The sequence below is a fragment of the Trichomycterus rosablanca genome, chromosome 19 (assembly GCF_030014385.1).
Source record: "Trichomycterus rosablanca isolate fTriRos1 chromosome 19, fTriRos1.hap1, whole genome shotgun sequence".
Lineage (NCBI taxonomy): Eukaryota > Metazoa > Chordata > Actinopteri > Siluriformes > Trichomycteridae > Trichomycterus > Trichomycterus rosablanca.
In genome coordinates, this window is record NC_086006.1 from 16,084,672 (window position 1) to 16,099,850 (window position 15,179).

The 15,179-nt window shown below is 41.5% G+C and overlaps 1 long non-coding RNA gene across 1 annotated transcript in view; it reads left to right on the forward strand.

Annotated features, from left to right (window-relative positions):
- Positions 1 to 13,362, forward strand: part of LOC134333102 (uncharacterized) — a 131,775-nt gene extending 118,413 nt beyond the window's left edge. The window contains exon 4 of the long non-coding RNA XR_010015339.1: positions 13,294 to 13,362. This is a non-coding gene — a long non-coding RNA (uncharacterized LOC134333102). The remainder of the gene's footprint in view (positions 1 to 13,293) is intronic.
- Positions 13,363 to 15,179: the final 1,817 nt, after the last annotated feature.

The window sequence follows — 15,179 nt, forward strand, 5'->3', positions numbered from 1 at the left end:
CAGAACAGTCCAACTACCCAGCTTTGCTTTTGTGCCAGGGAAGAGTGAGAGAGAAAAAATGAAATAATGGAATGACAGGCAGAAAAAAGGAAAAAAAAGACCAGAAAAGCACTTCAAAGAAAGTCCACAGTCCATTATTGTGTGTGTGTGTGTGTGTGTGTGTGTGTGTGTGTGTGTGTGTGTGTGAGAGTGTGTGTGTGGGTGTGTTTACTCATGCCATCATGGCTGATTTCATGGATGTGACCTAAAACATCCTCCTCAATCACAACAAAGGTACAATAGTTGAAGTGTGATACCATATTCTGTACATCCAAAAGTATGTAGACACCCCTCCTTGTGTTTTTTTTTTTTCTTTTCTCCATTGTTAAAGGTATATATAATCAATTTTATAAGAATTAACATTAGTCTGTGTCTCAGCTTATTCAGAAATGGGGTTTATACTAAGGATATGACTTATTGACATTTTTAAAAAGCTTATTATATAGTATCCTGAGGGAGATGAATATGGCTTGCTTAAGAAGATCACAGCTGGTGGAAGAGCAGTTTCTTACAAAGCTCCACAACTTTGGAATAATCTCCCCGACTCTGTTTGGGATTCGGACACAGTCTCAATGTTCAAGTCTATTTATTTACTCAGACTTTTGATTAGTGTTTCCAAACTAGGGGTGTGTGGCTCCGGTCCTGAAGGTCTGGGGTCGGGGCAGTCTGGTGCTCTCATGTTTGTCAGATTTGGCTTCTGGCTGTGCCTGATCTCTGGCCCCTGGACCGGAGCTGCCTGCCCCAGAGCTTGGGGGTTCTACGTCATAGAAACTTGTGGTGATCAGGGATGTTGGGTTGATGTCGTTCTGCCCCTCTTGTCCGATCACTCAGGTCTGTTGACGGTGGCCTCTGATGTCCTGTGAAAGCCTTCATGACTGTTACCTGCTCGCTCTCCCTTTTAGTTATGCTATAATAATTAGGGGTGCCGGAGTCTAATGCTACTCTCTGCAGAACTGACATTTTACTCTTTATGATATTATACTTCAACTACATTTTATGTTGATTTACTCTGAGGTGGTTCTGACAGAAACCTGTTTATCCACATGAGGTTGTCGAGACTGCCGTGCTAACAATGCTGCTCCTGCTAGATTTGATGGAAACAAAAAAATGTCAAGAACTGACTGTGGACTTACAAACTGGACTGAATAATGAAGAACTCAAATTATTATTATTATTTTTTATTATTTTCTTTTTTGCTAGTTATAACTTTTCATTTAACGATGAGTCTGGTTCCTCTCAAGGTTTCTTCCTGTATTTTTAAGGGAGTTTTTCCTTGCCACTGTCGCCCTCGGCTTGCTCAACAGGGGTTTGTCTGTTGGTCCTGGAGTCTGTAAAGTTGCTTTGAGACAATGTCTATTATAAAAAGCGCTATACAAATAGAATTGACTTGACTTAAGAGAACCACAACTGCACCAGATTTGAACGACTTCAAAATCAAGGCACCGCTCCCAGAAAGGCAAAGATTCTGACTAGTACACAGGATTCGCGGGTTTAGTTTGATTCATATCCTTCTTGGTGTTAAGCAGTTGGAGTTTGCGTTTGTTGCGTTTGACCTTTAATTAATTTGAGAGTTAATGACCAATGGTTTTATGAGCCCCTATTTCAGTCGGTTGACTAATATTGATTACAATAATAAAGTAGAGCAGAAAGCATGCAGAGGAACTTGGAACATGCTTTTCAGAGGCTGAGTGCCAGCAGTGACTGCATGCTGGCTTTTCTGAGAACCGCATTTTCTCGCAATGTGGTAAAAATATGTAGCAAAATGTGGAGGGAGAAAATAGACACATACGTTCTCAGTTCTTGTTCTTTTTGCAAATATCCATTCATTATTTATTAACCATTTTTGGCAGGTTCATTATTTCCATTATTATTTTTATTATTTAAATAGTAATTTTGTTAAAATATTTTGTATTAAATTCAAGAAAAATGCTAAATATAAACCGTTTTACTCTTATATTTACTCTTAAAACCCCTTTTTCTCCCTTTTACCGCATCCAATTGCCCAATTGGGTCATGCTTCCTCTCCACCAATGCCAATCTCTGCTCTGATTGAGGAGAACAAAGCTAACCCACGCCCCCACGCTGTATGCATTTTATCACCTACACTTTGACGAGTGCAGTGCAGCTCAGCACTGTGTACGGAGAGACACACCCTGACAGCACTCTTTCCTCGTCTCTGTGCAGGCGCCCCAATCAGCCAGCAGCGGTCGTAATTGCATTAGTTATGAGAGAGTCCCTATCCGGTTTAATATCCCACCCCTGTATGAACAACAGGCCAATCGTTGTTCATGTGGCCGCTCAGCTTAGCCGGCAGGCAGCCTGTGGTCTTAGACTTCTGGCCCCCATTGTTCATTTAATTGCTATTTGATAAGCTACAACTCCTACATAGATATTCAATTACTGACACTAGCCCATTTGTTGCTCTGTACATTTTGTCACCCCCATTCCACAGCATTTATTAGTACAAAAGACCCCCCACATATGACCCCATAAGCAATAAATGTCCGTACGTTTATAGTGTCACAGTGGATCTGTTTAAACCGGGATCTGTTTTTACCAGGAATACCCTTGAACCAGCAACTTTTCGATTACTGGTTCAGTACCTTAACCATTAGGCTACAACTGCCATAGTACATTACACAGAATTTTAATAATCAGAACAATTACTTCAATTGTTTTATAAATAGCAAAGGGACAAACTTTACTGCACTGGAACCTGATTTAACGAAACTCCATTTGACGGATTTTGGATTTAACAGACAAAATCTGCTAAATCAAATGTCCTGCGCAATTGTTTAAAAGTAATTGTCCGCTAGCCGGTGTGCGTCTCACTGTTTACATGAGTGACAGGCATTATTTTGTCGGGAGGCTCGCTTTGTTCTCGCCTTTTTCTCAGTGTTTAGTCTAGTGCTTAGTTATGCACCAGCACTGCTCCAGTAGCCACCAGCAGTGCTTCAGACTTAGAATAATAGATAATAGAGTCCTTACTATACGATCACGGCAAAAAAAATCTCTGCCACCACACTTGGTAAATGAAATTTCTCCCCAGTAGTACAGTACACCAGTTGTAATATTTATTTAGGTTGTTCATTTTACTGTTGATCATACACCGATCAGTCATAACATTAAAACCACCTCCTTGTTTCTACACTCACTGTCCATTTTATCAGCTCCACTTACCATATAGAAGCACTTTGTAGTTCTACAATTACTGACTGTAGTCCATCTGTTTCTCTGCATGCTTGGCTAGCCCTTTTTCATGCTGTTCTTCAATGGTCAGGACTCTTCCAGGACCACTACAGAGCAGGTATTATTTGGGTGTTGAATCATTCTCAGCACTGCAGTGACACTGACATGGTGGTGGTGTGTTAGTGTGTGTTGTGCTGCTATGAGTGGATAAGACACAGCAGCGCTGCTGGATATTTAAACACCTCACTGTCACTGCTGGACTGAGAATAATCCACCAACCAAAAATATCCAGCCAACAGCTCCCCGTGGGCAGCGTCCTGTGACCAGTGATGAAGGTCTAGAAGATGATTGATTTAAACAGCAGCAGTAAATGAGCGATCTATTAGATGGCTTGTTAACATTCTTCATGCTAGTTTTTGACACCTTAAACAGTCCTTTAACCCAATCTAATCTGCTCACAGAAAACATGGTAAACTCCTGTACCAAATTGCCGTTGCTACCTTGTTAACACCATGGCTATAATTCTACCCCATGCACCTTTCAATGACAGTTTACATGTAAGTGTGTGTACGTGCATGTTTGTTCACCTGCTGCGACCGCTTTTTAGGTAGGGGGCAATGACTGACTATGTTCCTGTGACAAGAGCTTGAGCCATAAGCTTCCCCGAGCGGCCTGCACTAGCTGTGATTTAGCACCTTCCCTCCCCTCTGAATGCCACATCTTTCATTTTACTGTCACCTCCTGCCTCATCAGCAAATCCTGTGTGTGTGTGTGTGTGTGTGTGTGTGTGTGTGTGTGTGTGTGTGTGTGTGTGTGTGTGTGTGCGTTCAGAAACCAGTATTAGCAAGCAGTGGCGGTGAGCCTAGTGTCTCTGTTGTTGTATATTGTGCTTCATAATGCTTCATATGTTTTTAATAGGAGAACGGTCTGGACTGCAGACAGGCCAGTGTAGCACTTGCACTCTGCTAATATGAAGCCACACTGTTGTAACACTGTTTAAGGTGCAGAATGTTGCTTGGCATTGTCTTGTTGAGACAAGCAAGAATGTTCCTGGGAAAGTGTCTTAAATGTTCACATATCCATGCTCATTTGGAAGCTGGGGTCAGACCACAGCCATTGTATGGCGTCCCTAAAGCAGAGAGGTTTAAGGTCCTTGCTTATAGGCCCAATAGTGGCTGAATGGCAGAGCTGGGATTTCAACTCTCAACCTTTCGCTTGCTAGCCCAAAGCTCAACCCGCTAGGCTACCACAGCTAGGTATAACACTACATCTACATACTATTAAAAATATCGTCTTTTATGTGGACGCATATGTTGGTCTCAAATGTTACTCTTAGCATTAATGATGCTAATGATTTCTTATTGTTGCTAGGTATAACACTCCATTTGCTTAACAGTCTGGGGTCTCTGTTGTCTTTTATTGTATTTCATATGTTTTTAATTGGAGAAAGGTCTGGACTGCAGACAGGCCAGTCCAGCGCTTGCACTCTCCTTATACAAAGCCACACTGTTGTAACACTGTTTTAAGGGACAGAATGTGGCTTGGCATTGTCTTGCTGAGACAAACAAGGATGTTCCTGAAAAGGCGTCTTGAACAACGATTGGCCTGTTGTTCAGATGGGCGGGACTAAGGTCGGAAGTGGGTCTCTCTCTGTCAGAATGGTGCAGTTACGAACTCTGCTGGCTGATTAGAGGCACCTACACGGAGATGAGGAAGCAGTGCTCTTAGGGTGTGTCTCTCCGCACGCAACGCTAGGTGGCGCCACACTCGTCAATGTGTGGGTGGCAAGATGCATACGGCTTGCTGCTCACGTGTCGGAGGGGATGTCAAGTCAAGTCAAGTCAACTTTATTTTTAAAGCACATTTAAAGATGCAAATTGGGCAATTCGACGCGCTAAAGGGGGAGAAAAAGGGGAAAAAATGCATTAAAAAAAGAATAATAATATATAAAATATATATATATATGGGCGTTAATGATGCTAATAATTTCCCATTCTTGCTAGGTATAACACTTCATTTGCTTAAAAGTCTGTGGTCTTTTTTTGTGGTATATTGCACTTTATAGTACTTCATATATTTATACTAGGAGAACGATCTAGACTGCAGACAGGCCAGTGTAGCACTTGCACTCTCCTAATATGAAGCCACACTATTACAACATTATTTTAAGGTGCAGAATGTGGCTTGGCATTGTCTTGCTGAGAGAAGCAAGGATGTTCCTGAAAAGGCGTCTTTTATATGGACGCATATGTTGGTCTCAAATGTTTCTCTTAGAAGATAATAGGAGAAAAGGTCTGGACTGCAGACAGGCCAGTCTAGCACTTGCTCTCTTAATATAAAGCCACACTGTTGTAACAGGTGCAGAATGTCTTGGCATTACAAATTTTTAACATACCCATGCCATTGGCACATGGTGGAACTTTGCATTGGTAACAATTGGGATAGTCTTCCAGCTCACAGTAGTTCAAATGAGCTTGAGTCTAGAACAGTTTGAATATTGTTGATGTATAGTTTTAGATAATTGAGTTTTAACTTGCATTTAGATTCAGCTACATACTGTTCACCGACAATGGAATTCTTGTATACCCAAGACCATGTGGGTCATGGTTTTTAGAGACTGCATTTTCTCGCAATGTGGTAAAAATATGTAGCAAAATGTGGAGGGGAAACTTCTCCTGTTTAGGGTTGCTTAGCACCAGAAAGAAATACCCTTCACAGGGCGACGGTTCATCACAGGGCATTGGCCATTCCCATTTACATTTTTGGCATTTAGCAGACTCTTTTATCCAAAGCAACTTACAGTTGTGACAGTATACAGTCTAAGCAATTGAGTGTTAAGGGCCTTGCTCAAGGGCCCAAACAGTGGCAACCTGGCAGAGGTGGGGCTTGAACCGGCAACCATTCCCCACAAAAAAAATCATCAATCATTTCTGTGTAAATGTCCAGCTGACCGACAGCACTGCTGGGATTCGAACACACATCTTAGCAGTGATAGTCTTCCCTTAATGACCACTGTGACACCCAAGCATTCGAATTTGTCAGTTACTCAATCCATTAAACTGTGCATGTGCAGGAACGTAAGCAAAGGAGGAAGAAGGTTGACTGTGTGTAGATTTTAAGGGATTGTTACAGGAGAGCTAAATTAGATATACCCAAAACAAACTACAGCACCACCATTAACCTCTCTTTTTCCCCACATTGGCTAAAGTCTGCTCCCTAAATACTCTGTGGTATTGGACAAAACCAACTATAGGTAACTCAGCACTTCCACAAGTTCACCATCATCAAAAATACATTGGTCTAGGATAAACCCCAATACATTACATCACTACATTAATACATAATTTCATATTAATTACCATAACACAGCATCACTTACACAAATATATAAGAACACCATACAAAGGATAATTAACACCCCCCACATGCAATAAAAATAGCACATTTCCAAAATGGTGCAGTCCAAGGACTTCAGATACCATCAAGCATCAGTGCTCGGGTCCTTTGACTCCCAGCACAGCTGCCTGCATGCCTGATGAAAACCTGTAAGTACAATTACTTAAACCAAACAGTTTGAATTGTTTACCAAGCTAATGCTTCTGGTGTTTGTACATTGCAGCAGTCAAACAATAGTGTAGGGGCTGTCTGTTTTCCTCTCAACTTTTACATGGTTATACCATGAAACAAACATTAGCTCTGTTACAGGGATGCATGTGGTATCTATGTAAATCTATTATACAACCCCAAATCAAACAAAGTTGGGACAGTATGGACAATGCAAATAAAATAAAAATGCAGTGTTTCTTATAAATGTATATTAACTTTGACTTATTTGATTGCAGACAGTTTGAACCCAAAATATTTCATGTTTTATCTGCTCAACTTCATTTCATTTGTTAATAAGCATCCAGTCCTGCATTTCAGGCCTGCAACACATTCCAAAGCAAATTGGGGCAATTTCGTGCTAGTAATGAGGTGAAAAAACTAAATAATGGTGTGATTCCAAACAGGTGATGTCAACAGGTGATTGTAATCATGATTTGTGTGAGAAAATGATTGAAATGTTTAAAAACAATGTACCTCAAAGAAAGATTGGAAGGGATTTGCATATTTCTCCCTCTACAGTGCATAATATCATTAAACAATTCAAGGAATCAGGAAGAATTTCAGTTCGTAAAGGCCAAGCGTGCAAGCTTAAGCTGAACGCCTGTGATCTTTGATCCCTCAGACGGCACTGCATCAAGAACCGCCACTCAACAATAGCTGATATAACCACATGGGTGAGGGATTACTTCGGAAAAAAAAAGAAGCCTTATGTTAACCATGTCCAGAAGCGGTGTCGACTTTTCTCGGCTCTGAGGGATGGACCATCACACAGTAGAAACGTGTATTGTGGTCAGACGATTTTTTTGGAAAAAATGGATGCCTTGTGCTCCGGACCAAAGACGAAAAGGACCATCCAGACTGTTATCAGCAACAAATCCAAAAGCCAGGGTCTGTCATGGTATGGGGCTGTGTCAGTGTCCTTGGCAAAGGTCATTTACACTTCTGTGATGGCAGCATTAATGCAGAAAAGTACATTGAGATCTTAGAGCAACATATGCTGCCTTCAAGACGTCATCTTTTCCATGGACATCCATGCATTTTTCAACAAGACAATGCAAAACCACATGCTCCTGACCTGTCCCCAATAGAGAATGTGTGGAGAATTCTGGAACAAAAAATACAACAACGACGACCCCCGTACTGTTGCACATCTTAAGACGTGTTTGCAGGAAGAATGAGACAAAATAAAAGTTGAAACACTAAATCACTTGGTATCCTCGGTGCCAAAACGTCTTAAGTGTGGTGAAAAGGAATGGCAACATTACAAAGTGGTAAATGTTTTACTGTCCCAACTTTTTGGAATGTGTTGCAGGCCTGAAATGCAGGAATGGAGGTTTATTAATAAATGAAATGAAGTTGAGCAGATAAAACATGAAATATCTCAGGTTCATCCTGTCTGCAATCAAATAAAAGTCAAAGTCAATGTAAGAAACTCTGTGTTTTTTATTATTTGCATTTTCCATGCTGTCCCAACTTTTTCTGATTTGGGGTTGTATGTAATGTCATATTTTGCTTTGTTTTTAAGCTGTGCCGTTTAGTGCTTTAGGACCCCCTGTTTTAGCATCATGGCCAGGTCTATTAAAATTCTTTGACAAGTTAGATAGGGTGGAACTCCAGTGGGTTGCCCAGAGCCCTGACTTTAACCCAAGTGAGACAGACATTCTCGTCCAACATCTACGCCAGACTTCACAAATGCATACTTTACTGAATGGGCACAAATTCCCAAAGCTTTACCAGGACAGTGATGCTATTATAACATTACAGAGGAATAGAATTCAGGGTGCTGGATGTGATGCTGTATATTCTTTATGATTTAATTAATGGAATGTAATGCTTTTGAGTGTTTTGCCACCTTCAGAGACAGGAGGTGTTGGTATGATATATGCGAACACAAATATACATGTTCAAATATAGGTTCATTTCTTCACCTTCAGATCACATGTCTCATTATATGCTTTCATTTGCATATCTTGGAGCATTCTGACTGCATGTAGTAAAGGCATATTTAGACAGAATTCATTTTATGAGTAGGGAATTGGTAAAGTTGTAATTATAAGGTGTTTTGCCTTGATTTTAGTCCTGTTAGAATAGGTCATGTCAAGAATTATGGCAGCCTGCACATTGCCAATGACATATATTAAAACCATCTCCTTGTTTCTACATTCACTATCCATTTTGACAGCTCCACTTACCATATAGAAGCACTTTGTAGTTCTACAATTACTGACTGTAGTCCATCTGTTTCTCTGCATGCTTTGTTAGCCCACTTTCATGCTGTTCTTCAATGGTCAGGACTCTCCCAGGACCACTACACAGTGTGTTGTGCTGGTATGAGTGGATAAGACACAGCAGCGCTGCTGGAGTTTTTAAATACCGTGTCCACTCACTGTCCACTCTATTAGACACTCCTACCTAGTTGGTCCACCTTGTAGATATAAAGTCAGAGACGATCGCTCATCTATTGCTGCTGTTTGAGTTGGTCATCTTCTAGACCTTCATCAGTGGTCACAGGACGCTGCCCAAGGGGCGCTGTTGGCTGGATATTTTTGGTTGTTGTATTCTCAGTCCATTAGTGACAGTGAGGTGTTTAAAAAATGCTGAGAATGATCCATTACCCAAATAATACCTACTCTGTGGTGGTCCTTGGAGAGTCCTGACCATTGTAGAACAGCATGAAAGGGGGCTAAAAAGCATGCAGAGAAACAGATGGACTGCAGTCAGTAATTGTAGAACTACAAAGTGCTTCTATTTGATAAGTGGAGCTGATAAAATGGACAGTGAGTGTAGAAACAAGGAGGTGGTATCAGTGTATATTCTAGCTCATATTAAACCACTATTTTCGTGTAATGTCAATTGCGTGAATGATTTATGTTTAAAGTATAATGGCAAAGTATACTAAGGCATTATTTAATTTAAATACTGTACTTAACATTTTACTTCGTCTCAAAAATTATTAATGTATTCCGTCCCCGTTTTGCTTTCCATTTCTTGATTTCTTGTTCTGTGTGTAAGTCAGTGAAGGGCATGTTAAATGAATATAGGACATGGGGAAAAAAACGTAGAGCGGAAAAGGCCAGGGTGGCGGGCGATCAGACAGAGCAGCAGGTGCTTTCAGACGTCTCATTTGTCCTCGCGCAGAATGCTTCCTCGTGCTCTCAATCTTTCATGAGGTCAACACACAGCTTTCCCTGTCGAAAAATGTAACCCTTTGCGATATGTCACCCTCGGATTTGTGTGTGCGCGTGTGCGTGTTATGGTAGATGGTGCACTAATGTATTTAGTGTACGTTGCTTGGATATGCAGACTCTCCCTGCAGGGCGGTCGGTATGAAAAAGTCAGGCTTGTCTGACCCCCCACTTGGTGTGTGTGTGTGTAAGAGGGAGAGAAGTGTATCTTGTTTCCGTGGCGCCTGAGTGGCTCAGTGTCTGACTCCTCTGATGCTTCTGCTTTATCCAATACTGCTTACACATGGGCTGTTCAATTAACTAGAGGCCAGATGGCAAAATAATTAGAGAATTTTCCGGATTCTAAAAATTTATATTGGATGTCGGTGCCTTTGAAAGGCCTCCACAATTTGCCCTTTTTCACAGTAAATTCTATTTGTGCTGTAAACACACAGGTCTTATGGTAATGGCAACAAACAAGTGCTTTTTTCTGGCCATTCACTGTCAAAAAAGCATTTTTAGTGCCATCCTGTAGAATGTAAACAGGGACATGTATTTAAGTGCACTAGATTTAGAAGGAACTCCAGTGGCCTGCATGAAACCTGGATCTGAACCCTATTGAACACATTTGGAATGTACTGGAATGTCAATGTTAATATAGTCCATCTGTTTCTCTACATACTTTTTTTAGCCTGCTTTCACCCTGTTCTTTAATGGTCAGGACCCCCACAGGACCACCCCAGAGCAGGTATTATTTAGGTGGTGGATCATTCTCAGCACTGCAGTGACATGGTGGTGGTGTGTTAGTGTGTGTTGTGCTGGTATGAGTGGATCAGACACAGCAGCGCTACTGGAGTTTTTACATACCGTGTCCACTCACTGTCCACTATATTAGACACTCCTACCTAGTTGGCCCACCTTGTAGATGTAAAGTCAGAGACGATCGTTCATCTATTGCTGCTGTTTGAATTGGTCATCTTCTAGACCTTCATCAGTGATCACAGGACGCAGCCCACAGGGCGCTGTTGGCTGGATGTTTTTGGTTGGTGGACTATTCTCATTCCAGCAGTGACCGTGAGGTGTTTAAAAACTCCATCAGTATTGCTGTGTCTTATCCACTTGTACCAGCACAACACACACTAACACACCACCACCATGTCAGTGTCACTGCAGTGCTGAGAATGACCCACCACCTAAATATTACCTGCTCTGTAGTGGTCCTGGGAGAGTCCTGACCATTGAAGAACAGCATGAAAGGGGGCTAACAAAGCATGTAGAGAAACAGATGGACTACAGTCAGTAATTGTAGAACTACAAAGAGATACTACATTTACATTTTCAGCATTTAGCAGACCCTTTTATCCAAAGTGACTTACAGTACAGTGACAGTATACAGTCTAAGCAATTAAGGGTTAAGGGCCTTGCTCAAGGACCCAACAGTCAACCTGGCAGTGGTGGGGCTTGAACCAGCAACCTTTTGATTATTAGTCCAGTCCGCTAGGCTACAACATCCCTAAAATTGAATGTAACCAAATTGTGTAAAGCATGACATTAAAATCCTAATAAATAACATATAAATCTGTTCTCCTGTTAACCTGTGGGAAATACAATGTTATATTAATATGTATTTTAATCAAGTTCCAAAATTGTTGCTATTGGGTTTGTAAATAGAATCGGTTATTATTAGCTTTGCCAAGTGATTGAATGATTCGTGTCTGAAGATGCTCAGTAAAGAGAGAGAGAGAGAGAAGTCTCCATTAGACGTTACAACATTGTTTTATAGCAATTAATGTGTGTGTGCACATGTGCGCGTGTTTAAATTCATTACACAACAGCAATACACCCCATCAGTGTGTAATCTGTATTCTTGTGTCCTCTCCGAAGCCGTCCATCCCATTGTGTGTTAGCTAATAGTGAACTGTAGCTGTCTCGGTAGGTATAGATTACATTTTAAGTCCTCTCTCTGCTGGGAGCTGGAAATCAGGGCAATTAGGCATATCCGATGGGGGCTTCTATATGCATTATTAATCAGAGAGGTCATTAGCATGCTGCTAGCGCTCTGAAAAGCAGATCTTATGTCAATGAGCCCCTGTTGTGCCAGCGCTAGTTGATTTTTTTTATCAGTGCCAGCGGCAGACTTAGAAGCCAGCCTGAAACAAAACAGTCCGGGGCTTGGTAGTTAGTGGTGTTTTCTGATTTTACCTGGTTATGGTGTGCTGTTTTTACCACAAATACATATCAAAACCCAATTTTTTAGGATTGTTTAGTATTTAAGGAGATAATTGTGTGTGTGTGTGTGTGTGTATATGTATGTGTGTGTATATATATATATACTGATCACTGATCATCCATAACATTAAAACCACCTTCTTGTTGCTGCACTCGCTGTCCATTTTATCAGCTCTACTTACCATTAGGAAGCACTTTGTAGTTCTACAATTACTGACCGTAGTCCAGCTGTTTCTCTGCATGCTTTGTTAGCCCCCTTTCACCCTGTTCTTCAATGGTCAGGACCCCCACAGTACCACCACAGAGCAGGTGATGGATGATTCTCAGCACTGCAGTGACACTGACATGGTGGTGGTGTGTTACTGTGTGTTGTGCTGGTATGAGTGGATCAGACACAGCAGCGCTGCTGGAGTTTTTAAATACCGTGTCCACTCACTGTCCACTCTATTAGACACTCCTACCTACTTGGTCCACCTTGTAGATGTAAAGTCAGAGACGATTGCTCATCTGTTGCTGCTGTTTGAGTTGGTCATCTTCTAGACCTTCATCAGTGGTCACAGGACGTTGCCTACAGGGCGCTGTTGGCTGGGTATATTTTTGGTTGGTGGACTATTCTCAGTCCAGCAGTGACAGTGAGGTGTTTAAAAACTCCATCAGCATTGCTGTGTCTTATCCACTCATTCTCAGTGCTGATAATGATCCACCACCTAAATAATACTCTGTGGGGTCCTGTGGGGGTCCTGACCATTGAAGAACAGCATGAAAGGGGCTAACAAAGCATGCAGAGAAACAGATGGACTACAGTCAGTAACTGTAGAACTACAAAGTGTGTCTATATGGTAAGTGGAGCTGATAAAATGGACAGTGAGTGTAGAAACAAGGAGGTGGTTTTAATGTTATGGCTGATCGGTGTATGTGTGTGTGTGTGTGTGTGTGTGTGTGTGTGTTTTATATCTAATCTCAGTCCACCACACCTGTAGGGACTCTACAGTCTTGTCTATGTAATAATAAAGGACAATAAAGGTTTAAAGGTTGAGATAAACACGATATAATGTCTTTCTTGCAGGAAGGAATATTGTTAACCCATCTGGAATTACCTGGAATTCTGATCAGTTTCATCTACCGTCAAGACAGGAAAAGGTATGTGAACCCTTGTGTTTAGCCTTTTACACTCTTTGCACGATTGTAACATTTAATGCCTATTGCAAGTCTTAAAACATTTGAGTCAAGAAATTAAATCAGGCATAACATTATGACTAATATTGTGTTGGTCCCCTTTTTGCTGCCAAAACAGCCCTGACCCATCGAGGCATACAATCCACTAGACCCCTGAAGGTGTGCTGTGGTATCTGGCACCAAGATGTTAGCAGCAGATCCTTTAACTCCTGTAAGTTGTGAGGTGGGGCCTCCATGGATTGGACTTGTTTGTCCAGCACATCCCACCATTATTGCTTTGTGGCAGGGCGCATTATCCTGCTGAAAGAGGCCACAGCCATCAGGGAATACTGTTTCCTTGAAAGAGTGTACATGGTCTGCAACAATGCTTAGGTAGGTGGTACATGTCAGAGTAACATCCACATGGATGGCAGGACCCAAGGTGAAAACGTGATTCATCAGACCATGCCACATTCTGCTATGTGGTCCAGTTCCGATGCTCACATGCCTATTGTTGCCGCTTTCGACAGTGGACAGGGGTCAGCATGGGCACCCTGACTGGTCTGTGGCTATGCAGCCCCATACGCATCAAACTGTGATGCACTGTGTATTCTGACACCCTTCTATCAGAACCAGCATTAACTTCTTCAGCAATTTGAGCTACAGTAGCTCGTCTGTTGGGTTGGATCACACGGGCCAGCCTTCGCTCCTTGGCTGCCCATGACCCTGTCGCCGGTTTACCACTGTTCCTTCCTTGGACCACTTTTGATAGATACTGACCACTGCAGACTGGAAACACCCCACAAGAGCTGCAGTTTTGGAGATTCTCTTACCCAGTTGTCTAGCCATCACAATTTGCCCATTTTTCCTGCATGTTCACTTGCTGCCTAATATATCCCACCCACTAACAGGTGCCGTGATGAAGAGATAATCAGTGTTATTCACTTCACCTGTCAGTGCTCATAATGTTATGCCTGGTCAGTGACGAGAAAAGCACAGACATGGGTAATACTTAAAAAAAATGCTTGAAAACCCGGACATATACACACTTCTGTTAAAAACAAGACTCATAAGACTTAAGAATAAGGTAAGTAGAAGTACTTTAGTAGTAAGAGCTCTACGTTTACTATGCAAAATCTGAAGCTAATATCAGCATAGTTCTCATATTTAATAGTTTCAGATCCTCAGACAACCTACAATTTGTGAATGATCATTTCATTTAAAGAAAAAATACATATCCAACACCAACTGGTACTGTGTAAAATGTGTAAAACAGTAAACTAGGTTCATGTTTTTGTTTTGAGAAGGAAATGATACTAAGATTTGGGTCACTGGTTGTTGTCGAAGTGCTACAGATGCTGTGGATAGAGGTTAGTTTGCAAAACACTGATGATTTGGCTGGTTGTTTAAAGCTTATTAAGTGGAATATGAATGGTGGCTTTATGCCACTGCAATCTGTACCCGAGTCTAGCGCAGTCTTTAATTTACTAAGGCTGTAGCTCATTGGGCAAACTGCCTATTGTGCACTTGTAGATGTACAGAGTTGAAAAGCCACTGTAAACTACGCTACTACTAGCTTTAATTCTTTTCAGACTTCACACTTATAGATTGTTAGATATTGTGTATAGAAGTGTCCATATACTTACGGTGCTGGACTTGTTGGCAGTCAAGCTGAGCATACCATTTTGCAACATATACACTTCTGTTCCTGCAGATAACGCTAACCACAGAGCTGTTCTTATCCGGTTCTGTTCCTGTTTTTAACTCCCTGTTCTATCTCACTGCTTCTAACTAAAC